The sequence below is a fragment of the Rhinolophus sinicus genome, linkage group LG14 (assembly GCF_036562045.2).
Source record: "Rhinolophus sinicus isolate RSC01 linkage group LG14, ASM3656204v1, whole genome shotgun sequence".
Lineage (NCBI taxonomy): Eukaryota > Metazoa > Chordata > Mammalia > Chiroptera > Rhinolophidae > Rhinolophus > Rhinolophus sinicus.
Genome location: NC_133763.1, coordinates 43,568,822 through 43,580,394, shown reverse-complemented (window position 1 = coordinate 43,580,394; position 11,573 = coordinate 43,568,822). Strand labels below are relative to the sequence as shown.

General features: G+C 47.6%; 1 long non-coding RNA gene across 3 annotated transcripts in view; it reads right to left on the bottom strand.

The window, feature by feature from the left end:
- Positions 1-4,194: 4,194 nt before the first annotated feature.
- The window catches only part of LOC141568628 (uncharacterized), a 28,054-nt gene continuing 20,675 nt past the window's right edge, over positions 4,195-11,573 (bottom strand). Inside the window, exons 2-6 of one of the 3 annotated variants that reach the window (XR_012491807.1) lie at positions 11,119-11,277; positions 9,754-9,874; positions 5,695-5,796; positions 5,326-5,407; positions 4,195-4,804 (exon numbers count right to left, since the gene is read on the bottom strand). This is a non-coding gene — a long non-coding RNA (uncharacterized LOC141568628). Of the gene's footprint in view, positions 4,805-5,325; positions 5,408-5,694; positions 5,797-6,616; positions 9,483-9,753; positions 9,875-11,118; positions 11,278-11,573 lie in introns of those variants that run through there. The other 2 variants (XR_012491805.1, XR_012491806.1) reach the window with 2 other exon arrangements.

The following is an 11,573-nucleotide window of genomic DNA, read 5'->3' as shown; positions in this document are numbered from 1 at the left end:
GAGAGAGGAAGGGAGAGAGGGAGGGAGATTATCTTTTAGGTTTGGGGGACGCTCATAGCCTCCTTGGCAAAATCCTTGGTAATATCCACATGATTCCCCAGGGAAACGACCAGTCAGTAGACAGAATCCCCAGGAACTCACTACTTCCCACTTCTTCCCAGCCTACAAGCTTTCCAGGCCTCCTTCCCCAACCCCTACTATTACCACAGAAAAGAGCAGGCCCCCCTCGCAGACCAGGCTGGTCCCTGGCAGTGCCATTTTGCTCCTAGTCTCCAGTGCCATGAGACATGCAAGATAGTCCTTCCAAGCGCTGCAGAGGGACCAGGCATGGGGCAGGGGTAGGTGCTGCTATCTGGACCTTTAGGTTCCATTAGGATCACCCAGCCTGTTTGTAAACCTTAGCTCTGTGTCCTGGGGTGTCCTGCTCGCGGTCTGAGACTCTATCCAGAACGAGACACACAGACATGGTGGGAGTTGACACACATAAGACCCCACTTTCCCACGCTGACTCTACCTTCCTGCAGACACTAAACCTACTTGACAGGCCATCAAGGCTCTGCTTCGGTTCCCTTAAGGCCTTGCCCACCTCAGAGGGCAGATCTGGTTCTAGACTGTGGCCCCTGCTACACTTTCCCATCGGCCGTTACTAGGCCAGATCCCAAGCATGACCTCTCACACTGGGTGGAATCTTCTTGATCACAGAAGTCTCTCTGGAGAAATATGCCGAAAAGTTGGGTAGAAACCTGCTGAAATTTTCCTTGGAACCCTGATACTGGCCATCCACACGCTGTCCCTTCAGGCCTCTGACAAGAGGAATGTGTTGGGTTGGGGCGGGGGGAGGAAGTGCTAACAGGGAGAGGATGAAAATGAGGAGAGTTTGAGCCAATGTCAGGTCCCTCAGGATCCCAGGCTCTGCGAAGCCTAGGGAAGTGACAAAATATTTATGTTTTTCACTTCCCTCAGCCACAGGCTTTCTTGGGAACATCTGACAAGGTTTCTGGTGAACAAGCATATCCAGTGTGCAGCCAGACAGGCTGGCAAGGTGCTAAGGAGGCAGCAGCTGCTGCTGGAACAGCCTCCTCTTACCGAGGAAGTGTGTCCCTCCCTGCAGTGCTGCCTGGCGCCACGCTGCCTGCAGAGGGGACAGTTGGCCTCTGGAAAGAGATGAATGTCTCTGGGCAGCATTCATGAAATGCCCTGACCCCAGCCTGAGTGCTGTTTGGGGTCGGGGAGGATGGGCAGAAAGGGATTGTAGGAACAGGAGACTCACTTTCCTAAAAATCTGACCATATTTGCGTTCAAGTCAATGCAATCGAGTCTTTGGAGGGACCTCAGTAACTTGCCCTGTTTCAAAGGTGATTTAAGATTCACACCACAGGGGACGTTGCAGTCCCTGGTGTTTGCCCCACGGCTCTCTCCTATGGAGATATTGTTGGGAGTGAAACTGTGATATTCCTCAGTCCTGATCTTCATTTGAACTGACATGGCATCTCACATATGTCCCTTCCTCTTTTCCTTCATCAAACTTCATTAGACTCAACATGGAACAGTGGGCAGAAAAGATGTGCAAAATTGTCCCCATCCTATTCCCAACAGCTGACTGCAGGCAAGTTGCTCTTCTCTGTTGGATTAGATCTCCACTTCGGTTTTATGGTTCTGTGCTTTCAAAGAGTCTATGCCTGCGTCTTGATTCCTGGCTCACTTCTAGTCAATATTCCACCTTCAAAAATATCTACTCTGTCTAGAACTTTGGCTAGGACACCTTGAGTGCTACTGTGGCTTTAAGGACCAAGTTCAAAGTTCTTTCTAGGCCACAAAACTCTTTCCTGAGATTTGTCCTAAAGAATCTTTGGGCTCTGCTTTCCTCCTATGCTTAGCCCATCCCTTCCTTTCTTCTAGGGTCTGAGCTTCCAAAGTCCCCAAGATACTTTTTATATTCTCTCCCTTTTGATTTTCCAAAGGAAATGTTTTCTTTAATTTATTCAACAAATGTTGATTGAGTGCCTATTATATATAGGCTATGTAATAGTCAGTAATTCCTGCAGTAATGCTGTGTAACAAACTACCCGAAAATATCAGTGGCTACCAACAACAAACATTTGTTTTTCTTATTCACAGAGCTACAGGTTGGCTGGGAAAACTCTTTTTCAGGATTCAGTGTTGGGTTCCGGTCTGCTTCACAGGTCCTCAGTTCAGGTCTCAGGAAAAAGAAACAACAGCTACATAGAAAAACTCTTCCCATGGCAGGGAAAAGTAGCTCCAAGAAATTAAGCCAAACCACGCAAGCATGTTTAAAGCCTCTGGTTAGACACAGTATACTTTACTTCTAGTAACATACCATTAGCCAAAAAAAGGCCAAGTTAAAAGTCATTGAGGTAGGAAAGAATACTCCACCCACAGCTAAGCCATGGCAAGTGCAAGAAAATAAGGAATAATTGTAAACAAATAATTCCATGTAATACAGAGCAGTTTCTTTTCTTTCTTTCTTTCTTTCTTTTTTTTCTTTTTCGTTTCTGTTTTTTTTTTCTCCCCCCTTTGGTGAAAGTTTCTGCTTTCACAAAATTCACAGTCCAGTGTGGGAGACAGAAACATACAAACAAGCACTATAATAAAGTGGGGTAAATGTTACAAAGGAAATGAATAACATGAGGGATCTACTTTTCAACTACGTAGTTTGAGAAGTCCTCTGTGAGGTGGTGCCATTTCAGCGGAGATTTAAAGGATGAAAAAGAGCCAGTTACGCAGATAAAGGGCAAAGAGCTTTCCAGCCAGTGGGAGTGTCTTGTGCAAAGGCCCACTCATGTGTGGGTGAAGAACTGGAATTAGACCCAGTGTGTCTAGTGTGCAGTAGGGAGGAGAAAACTGCGAGCTGATAACGTGGGGGTTAGTGGCACTGCACCCCTTGCACAGTCAAAAATCCACATATAACTTTTGACTCCCCAAAAACTTAACTATGAATATCGTACTGTTGACTGGAAGCCTTATCGATAACAGAAACAGTCAATGGACACATATTTTGTATGTTATCTGTATTAGATGCTGTATTCTTACAATAAAGGAAGATAGAGAAAAAAATGTTATGAAGAAAGTCATAAGGAAGAGAAAATACCATTACAGTATTTACTGAAAAAAAAAAAATCCATGTATAAGTGGACTGTGTGTTCAAACTGTGTTCGAGTGTCACTGGTATCACCTTGCTATTTATTCAATGCTGCTAAAGAAAACAACAATAACAACACCTCCTCCGTGAAGCCTCCTTGGGTTGATCAACATGTTCAAGTCACTTTACATGTCAGTAAACAAAATTTAAAAAATGCCTTCAGTCTGTTGCAGGAGCTTATGTTGGGCCAGGGTTCGACTAGTCTGGGGAACTGGTGAAAGCTGCTACCCTAAAAAGTGACAACAGAATGAGTCCCCTGACAGGTGGCACCTGATAACGTTATACAAAGGTAAATTTCTGAACACAGCTTTTTAGCCGGCCCTTAAATCTGCCTGAGGCACAAGGAGTGATGGAAGAGTTCTACTTCGTGATTAAGGTGGTGTCAGTAGGGTTGTCATTTGTCAAGACTCATCCAACGATATACTTAAAATGGACCCATTTTATGACATGTAAATTATACCTCCACTGATTTTAAAGGTACAGAATGACACGAGACACAAAGTAAATAATACATGGAAAACCAAAGAAAGTAAAAATCAGATCCTAGCCCATCTCCATGTTTTCCTGTGGAGATGGCCGTAAATATTATGAAATAAGAAAAAGCTTTCAATGTACTCCATGCTACTAGAGCACAAACAGCTTTCTCTACTCTGGGACCCTTTAAATAGGAATATGCTAGAGGAAGGGAGATGCTTTCCCACCTTGGCCCAGGGCACGGGGGCACTTTAAGACCTTGAGGGCTCACGTGGGTGGTGGTACCTGGGTGGGGGTTGGGGGAGGTGCAGAGGGTTGGTGGTCCTGTCTGGTAGATGATACAGGACCCACTGGAGGAGCAGAGATGCTGCTCATTGGAAGTGACAATGACATTCAGCCTTATGGAGACGGGCACGGCAGTAAGGGTGTGCTCTGGCCTAGCAGAGCCCAGGAGACATGGCAGTATCCATGGCAGTGCCATCCTGTAGAAATAGAATGCCACCCACAAGTGTGAACACAGATGGAACTTTAAATTTTCTAGTAGTTCCATGTAAACTGACTGAACAACAAAAAACCCAAGTGAATTTAATTTATGACTAATTTACAATTTAACTGTAGTTAATTAAACTCAGTGTCTCCAAAATATTATCATTTCAACATGCAATCAATATTAAAAAGATAGTGCTGAGACACTTTACAGTTTTTGTACCACGTCTTTGAAATCCAGTGTGTTTTTTACGCTGCAGTTTGGTGTAGCTGCATTTCCAGGGCTCAGCAGCCACCTTCCGGACCGCTGAGGTCCATGGGAACAGCAGCGCCCAGGCGAGCAAAGTCATCGTGAGTACGTAGGGGCTCCCCCAACCCCACTCCACTCAAGACAAAAGCCAACCACTAGGAGAGTCTCTGGCAATACCAGGTAGTGGGATTGCACAGGGGCCAAGGTCCCCGTGAGCAGGTGGAGGTGAGAGCCAAAGAAATCTGAGCTATTACTGTGAATCCCAACAAGAAAGAGCACTTGAACCCACAGCTGGAGAGGCACGGGAGCTCAGATTACACGTGTCTTTAAAAGTCAGATTCCAGTGGACACCGAACTGTGCTTTTAACGCTGAGATCACGCAGAAACATCAGCGGCATCTTTTCAATCCTCTCGACTTTCGTGCTTCTGTTTCCCTGTAGTATGAATGCTGCATTTCGGGACCTCTTTTCCATTCGAGCCACCTATAATTCTCTCTTATTCCATCTTCTCTATTCCTCCCATCTTAACCAGGCCAGCAGACTAGAATATTTTAAGGTTTATTTCAGTAATTGTCTATAAAAAAATTCATTGATGTGCTGCCTCATTGTTCCCAAGGGCATGTGCTCCCCCACCCTTCTGCCAGTCCCTTCCCCTCCCACCATGTCCAGGACCACCTGGCTGAGAATCACTTACCGAACCAGAAAGCGGCATTTCACAGCTTGGATGGGATCAAAACACTCGCAATGGAGCGCTTACTGTCTGTGCAATGAGCTGCTTCTGCAAAGCTTAGAACGATACACAGACGAAGTGCTCCAAAGTGCTGACTGCTAACACCTAGCGGTACCTGAGCAATTAAGCCATCCAATTCAACAGGCGTTTCTTGGGTGCCTGCTCTGTGCCAGGCACCGTTCCCAGGCACAGCTTGGGAACAAAAGGGAATGAAATAGGTCCTTACCCTCAGAGAGCTAACGTCTGGCCGGGACGGTAGACAGTGGGCAGATGTGTAGATTGTACAGGACGGTAGAAGGTGGTAAGTGCTGTGAATAAAAGGACAAGTAGAGAGGCGAAGGGGGTGGGGGGGCAGGCTGGGGTGGGTGGATGTCCATCCCATTCAGTCCCGCTGAAGAGGCGTGAACTGAGCAAAGGCTTAACAGAGGTCAGGGCACTTATCGAGTGGAAATGCCAGTAGGGAGGCCTTAAAACAGGGTTGTCTGGGGTGTCTGAGGAATAGCCAGGGGGCTGGTGTGGGTACAGCTCAGAGGGTGAGGGTGATGAGCAATAGAAAAGGAAATCAGAGCGTTAACCGAGGGAGAAGGGGGTCCACCTTCAGCTTTCACTCAGCTGCATTCCAGGGCTTGGCGCTGGGGAGTGACAGGACCACATTTCCATTCCGATGGGTCCCGTTGGCTGCTGCGTTGAGAGCAGGCTATGGGGATGGAGGCAAATGCAGTGGCAGGGAGACCAGTGAGGAGACTGCTGCTCTCCGTCAGGTGCCAGGAGGTGGTGGCTGGACCAGGGGCGAGCAGGGTGTCACCCTACAGACCTGGCATCAACTCTCCAGGTCTGTGTGCCCCGACTCTGTCACTGCCTGACAGGCAAACAGGATATTTCCCACTTCTCCGTACCTTCCTCGGTAATAACTTAGCCATTTAGTTGGCATCTAAGCCACGTGTGAGGTGCAGTTGCAAGGAAGTCATCGAGAAAAGTTATTGGTTATATTCAAATTGCCAGCAAATTGCAAGTAAAGCCCAATAATGAAAGTGCTAAGGAAGCAAGTGGGAACTTTGGAGAAAAGGGAATCACAGGTTTTCAGCAGAACAGCATGGGGGGGCGGGGGAAGGGGGAGTGGAGGGGGAGAGGAGGGGGGAGAGGAAGGGGGGAGGGGGCAGACGAGAGAACTTGGTTCGAGCCTGCGTATCATCAGCCCAGTAGAGGAATAGCCTGCCCACCCCTGAGAAGAGCCTTAATCAGAAGGTTGAGTGGACATGGTGACCTTGGACCTGGTCTGCAATTGTGGGTCTGAGAAATAAGGAGTCAGGGTCAGCTGAAAGAAAGCTTCTACTCAAACCTAAGGGAAAGAAATCAGGTTCGACTAAAATCCATAGCTCAGTGTTAATGAAGGTAAAAACATTGTACTTAGTTGACTAGTATTTGTTTTGCTAGTATTTTTTTAAATTTATTGAGGTAACATTGGTAATTACACAAATTTCAGAGGTACAACATTCTAATACGACATCTGTCTCCTCCTCTGGTAACCCCAGACTGTTGTCTGTATCTATGAGTCTGGTTTTTTATTTGTATGTTTGTTCACTTATTGCTTTTTGGTTTATATCCCACCTAGGAGTAAAATGATATGGTTCTTGTCCTTTTTAGTCTGACTTATTTCACTTAGCATAATACTCTCAAGATCCATTCATGTTGCTGCCAATGGCAATAATTCATCCTTTTATGGCTTCGTAGTATTCCGTTGTAGATACGTGCCACATCTTCTTTATCCAATCATCCGTCAAAGGGCACTAAGGTTGTTTCCATGTCTCCGTTATTGTGAATAATGTTGCAATGGACATAGAAGTACATATAGCTTTGCAAATACATGTTTTCAATTTTTTTCCGGTAGATACACAGAAGAGGAATTGCTGAGCCATAGGTTAATTCTATTCTTCATTTTTTGAGGAACCTCCATACTGTTTTCCACAGTAGCTGCACCAATTTACATTCCTACCAGCAGTGCGCGAGGATTCCCTTTTCTCCACAGCCTCTCCAGTTTACTTTTTAAGACTCTTTCATTTCTTACTGTTATTGTTAAGCTTTTTCAAAAAGGAGTTCGTTTCAGAGGAGAAGGAAAAAAGCATAACTGTGACACAGTGAAAAGAGCACGTGTGGACAGGTTTCTGGCTTTCAAGCCCCATTCTATCGTTATTTGTGTGGCTTCAGGCAAGCCATTTCAACTCTCCGAGCCTTAGTTTTCTCTTCTGTGAAATGAGAGCACAGGATTAAATAGTCTCCTCTGGCTCTAAAATTGTGTGGGGTTTTTAATTGAGTGGAAAATGCATTCATTTCCCTCTAGGTTAATACCACTAATGGGCTGCCTAACTGTGAAAGTTGAGGTCAAGGTCTTAAGGCATTCCTTATCTATAGGTCCTAGATCCTGACTAGGGGCAAACAAAGGGTCTCTTGAGAGCTGACTTGGCAAACCGAACCCGTGCTGTGAAGATGAGAGGGCCAATCAAGAGGGTTAAGGAGTCAAATGCATTCTAAAATCACTCCATTTTTACTCACCCCTCCACGTTTGTTTTTGTCATTATTATTTCTTCGGTGTGGGTTTGTGTGTATCCCTTAATTACGGTTGCAATTACACACGCTCTTCCTAACGTTGCATTTTAGCCTTTGGACTAGCTTTAGTGTTGGCTGACTCACCGCTTTCATGATGTGTTTGCCTCGGTCGGGGAGAATCTTGTTTTCTCTGCGATATTTTCTTATTCATATTTTTGATTGTTTTTCTCCTTCTTCTTCTTAAAGAAGTCCCTTTAACATTTCCCATAACGCTGGTTTAATGGGGATGAAGTCCTTCAGCTTTTTCTTATCTGGGATCAGCTTAGATTCTCTTGCTGTAGGTTAAGTCCAATTTCTCTTGCTTTGTTCTCTGTTGAATGGTGACTGGCCATTCGGCCATCCTCAGGCCTGGCAGGCTGGCTGTCCTCGCTGGGGCATCGTACAGGACAGCCCCTGCTTGCCTGTGTCCCAGTGTCCTCAGGTCCCAGCAGCACACAAAGTGGGCCGGTTAAAGGGTTACCCCTGGCAGTTTTGTCCTCTGTGGTCCGATTGCTGATATGGTGGGGAATGCCCAGTGTGATAACCAATGGGGCCATTTCTCAAGAAAGCGGGGGAGCACTGGGAAGAGGGCTGAACCCATCCCCTCTGTGGAGAAGCCACAGATTCATGTGCCCCAAATGAACCCCAGAGGGTGGAGAAACCAAATTCATACAATCTATTACTAGATGAATGTCAGACCCTGCAAAAACGAACAGCCAGGGAACCCAGATGCTAACAACATCTCCCCCCTCTGATGTTCATTAGCGCCCCCATTTTATCTAACCACCTGTAAAGCAGGGGATTTTAGAAGCAGAGAACAGCTGACGGAGGCGTCAATACGCCAATTTGTGGCTTGTTAGAGTGTTACACTTGTTTATCAGAAGTTAACAAGACAAGACGTTGACAACACAATGGGAGGGAAGTTGCCTGAACCAATAGTATCCCTTGCTGGAAATTAATTTAAACCCTCTTTTCTTTGTGCCAGAAATGGTGGAGGTAATTCATTACCAAAGTGTTGAAATGCCCCTGAAAATGAGCTAGGGTAATAGGCAAGAGTCATCAGTAGCTGAACAAAATCCCAGTTTAGCTCTCTTTCGGTAACCTCTCGTAAATGAGACATGATGCCATAATTTGCTTTATGGCAGGGAAGGAACAAGGGTTTATTTAATGTGAAGGTGGAGAGGGCTGCAAGACGGCAAAGGGAAAGTTCCATGCACAGCTTTTTGGAAAATCGTCAGAGCTGCTGTCTCCAATAGCCCAGTTCGCAGCCACTCTGAGCTGGTAGAAACTTAGTCTGTGTTTTGGACCTGTCATCTTGAAGAGTTCGGGGTCTCGGGAAGGCCAAACTCTTTCATCAAGATTCTGCATAGTCACGGTTCGGATCATTTCCGAGACCTTGGTTCCGTGCGCTGGTCTCTGGTTGAGGTTGGGTACAGCACTGCTCACCTCTGGTTCAGGCTTCTGCTCTAACTGTCACGTGGGGCACGTGACCTGAATTTGTAGTGGTTTGTGTTCCCACTCTTTGCTGTGGTTCCTTTGGCTGCTTTATCGTCCCAGGAAAATATCAAACCTCAAAACTACAACTCATGAGGACCTAACCACTGACTAGATTGCAGTGATCATTTGCGTCCGTGCAAACTTAGTCTTTCTGATCTTTATGGGCCCAGATTCTGCCCCTGGGGGGAGATGGGGAGGGAATCATGAGTTCAAGTTTCTCTGCGCTGACTGAGTCCTCCTTCCGAGGATACCCCACCGTCTCCTCCAGCCCCCATTTCCCAGGCAGAAGGCTCTGAATCCAGCCTGAGCAAATTAGGGGTGGAGAGAAAGAGAGAGAGACCTCTGTAAGGGCTCCTCAGAAGGGAGCCTGATTCTGACACCTTGGTGGGTCTCTCTGCAGGCTGTGTCATTAGCCCCTCTCTATTCATGCCCACGTCCTTTGCTTTGTGACTTTGCAGTTCTTCCCACAAAGGAATGGAGTCCATTTCCCTACTCTTTAACTTTGTCTCTGGCTATGAGGTAGTGTGACAGTTCTGAGCCTAGATTTTAAGAGACTTTCTGTGCTTCTACTCACCTTCAGCTGTCTGTGTGTGTCATCTGTGCTCGTCCCAGGCGGAGGAGGAGGGACACATGTTGTATTCCAACTGTCCAGCCAAGTCTGGCCCAGGGTAGCTGCCCCCAGGTGGCCCATGCACCTATGAGGGAGAGAAGTGCACAGCACTGCTTTGGAGTGGCCTGTGCGGCCACAAGAGCAAATAGGAATGCCCATTAAAACCAGGAAAGACATCCTTTCTTATATACAAGTAGACCAATCGTCTGGAGGGAAAGACTGACCTCTACTTGAGGAATTATAAAATTAAGAGTCAGGGTATGTTTCCCAGGCAGACAGCCTTTTCAGAATGGAGGGCCATTGGACCGTCACCCAGGCTGCCTTCTGCGCCTGTGAACTGGCTGCTGGTTAAAAGCCTCAGTTTCACAAAAGCCCTGGCGGGACGCCCCCCATCCCCTTCTGGAGTCCTACTCCCATTTGTCCCATCCTCCTACTATCGCAAAAGAAAGCAATAACCCTCTATCTATTAGGGACCCATTCCAAACAATGGACTCCAAACCTCTCTTAGACTGCTTCCCCATTCATGACTGGGGCAGGCTTCCAGAATAATACTTCTAGGACCCAAGGGCCAGAGACGTGGGACATTCCTTGTTCAGGGACAGTCACCTGCCCAAAGAGCCTGTCCTTCCAGGCCGTCCAGCCCATGGACAGAGCATCCCGAATGGCCCCGGAGGGATGACATGTCTCTGTCAAAGCCGTCAGAATGTGAGCTCAGGTCCGAGCAGCTTGAACGTGGGCTGTTTGTGGATAAATACCTGGATTATTCATTTTTCTGCTCACGAAAGGCCAGGCACTCTTACGGTTCCATTAAGCGTGGTTGGCATAGAGCACGGAGCCTCATTTTTCCTGCTGTTTTTATAAATGGACTGACCCTGCCCGGGCTCCCTGCTGCAAATGTGTGATTAAAGGATTAAAAAGGTGAGGAAAATAGTAATCATGTCTGCTTTCAGAGAGCGCCGTCCCTCAAGGGGCCCCAAACAGCTGTGTTCTTATTCATACCTGCAAGGAAAAGGAACATAGGAGGGCACTTTCACAGATGGGCCAGTAGCCCCCAGAAAGGGTCAGATAGCAAGTGGCCTCCGGTTACGGTTACGGTTACCCAGCTCATCAGCTTCCATCTTTGATTGAGCGGGGTGGGGGAGGGGGAGGCTCTCAAAACAGAGTTTAGAGCCTACAGACAAACACGTCACCAGATCACCCAGACTGGGCCTGGAACTGGGACCCACCATTGTGGGGGGGCAACTTAGGCATAGACTGTGGGAGGTGGGCAGCCCAGCAGGCAGAGAATTATTTGGAAAAAACGTCATGGTCGCTAGATAGCGTTCCTACCTGGTGGAGGGCATCAGGGAGGTCCAGTCGATGGCGTCCAGTTGTCGAACAGAGGACAGCAGAGGGGCCTGGGAAACGGGCAGTGCACGATGGTTCAGAGGTCCTGCCATCTCAGGCAGGGCTCTAGGGCAGGGCTGGACCCCCAGCGCACGAAGGACCCTGCAGAGCAAGGCTGCACCCAGGCTCAGAGGAACTAGGGGTGGGGCGGGTTGCTGAGGGAGTGGAGGCTGGCAGGACAGGCAGAAGTCTCACCACAGCCAAGTGAAAGGCCCAGCAGCCAGGTCGATTGGCACTGAGTCCCCAGAGCCATGTGCTGGACTCACTCTGTGGAAATAAAGACTTGGTGTGCTCTGGGAGACAGGGCTGTGCTGCCACGGCCGCTAAGGGTCATGGGATTGCTCCCAACCGAATCATGCCTTCCGGTGAGTATAGAATCACAGGATAGGGCAGGTGTC